The following is a 1,907-nucleotide window of genomic DNA, read 5'->3' on the forward strand; positions in this document are numbered from 1 at the left end:
AGAGAAAAGAGAAACAGAAATATAAGCAACAATGCTTTTCATACCCTGGCACCACCGATTTCTTCCCATAAAACAGAATCAGCATATCCAAGATCTTCTGGGTTAGGCTACCCAAGCTTTAACTGTTGGCAACAAGATTGGTGTTAAAAATTAAAATCCTGCACATATTTTAGTATATTTGAAGCAATAAAGGAAACCTCTTTTGATAAAGAACAAAATCAAGCTAAATACAAGGCACCTAAGAATCTGTTATACAGGTGACATTCACAATAAATGTTGATATGTACCAGACCATAAATTTTGATCAAATCTGTTGGTCAAACTCTCCCGAATTATACCATGAGTGTTTTCCTTTTTTCCAGTAGAAACGTGCAAAGACTTAGAGCGGACTATGAGCAAATATTGGTGGAAATCTGATGGCAAGAAAGAAAAAGGCATACACTGGTTTTCTTGGGATAAATTATACTCGAGAAAAGCTAATGGAGGAATGGGATTTCGCAATGTAAGGGAATTTAAATGCTATCCAAAGGAGAAAAAAAAGAACCGCCTAAAATTTCAGTTCTATGGTAACATATTTTTTGATATCAATGCTAACTTTTTTTTTATGTTACAATAGCAATTTGCTCCTATCTATGGTAACACTTTCTAATCTCTACTGCAACGCTAAAAAAATATGTTAGCTTATATCAATTTTGGGGGATGTAAGGTAACATTTTTGCTTGTAACACCAAAAAAAGTGTTGGGAGAGGCCATATATGGTGTAGTTTGATGTTACGTTGTTGCTGGGAATGTTGTTTAAAAATAACATGTATTTCAAAATATTTAAAATTAATCCTTACATTTGTTTATCCTACTGTATTGTATGTTTGAAAATTGTATTACATTACAATTGCTAGTATTGCTTAATTACAAAAAATTGGTGTTGCAATAGATAAAATATACTGTAACTATATGCTATATAGGCCCACGGGTGGATCCCACTTATTCAATTTTGATCAAGCTATTGTATCACTCATTTTGCGTTACATTTAGGTCTTTTAGTGTTACAGTAGTTGCCTATTGTAACATTTTGTTCTCTGTTACAATAGATCAGTTAAGTGTTATATTAGGGTGTCTATTGTAATGCTCGTATACGTAACGCCCCTTGGTGTTACAATAGGCCTAATATAACGTTTTTTAGGCCTATTGTAACACCATTTGGGCATTATAATAGCCCACTTATGGTGTAGTAAAATGAATTAGTCTATAGATGATTATTAAATTATGCTCATGTGATTATTCATATATATTCAAAATATATATCTCCCACTATTTTTTTCAAATCAATAGCCCTAACTATTTATTCGGAAAGAATATCTTTTATATACTTTCTAGTGAGCCAAGATCCATTTTTCATCATATCTTAGGTCAGCTTTGGCTTTTCTCCCAAAACAAGCATTTGTCAATTATATCAACTAAATAACTCTTGGATAGCTTGGTGGAACAATATTTGTTCATATTTATCTAATAAATCTCGCCAAACTCTATGCCTCTAAGTTCACAATCCTATTGTGGAAAGTTAGTTAAGTCAAACCCAAAGGTCTAAAAGTATCATATACTTCAAAATGCCTTCCCACGATAGATGGGAGTACTTCGATTTGGCGAACCCACTCCTTATTGATCTAGGGGTTAACGTGTTGGACATATTAGAAGGCATCTAAAAAACTTAATATTAACATTAGGATTTGACCCACAACCTTACAAGTTCAATGAACCCGGTTTTGACAAAATTTCCACATGTCAGAAATAAAGAAGATACGTATTTAATTTCGTGTTTCATAAACATGAGAATCTCATGATCATTTGTAAATTTTAAATTCTTGAGTCGTAACAGATTTTATCTTTTTTAAGCAGGCATGGCGTGGGTG

This window comes from Apium graveolens, chromosome 8, assembly GCF_009905375.1.
Source record: "Apium graveolens cultivar Ventura chromosome 8, ASM990537v1, whole genome shotgun sequence".
Classification (NCBI taxonomy): Eukaryota; Viridiplantae; Streptophyta; class Magnoliopsida; order Apiales; family Apiaceae; genus Apium; species Apium graveolens.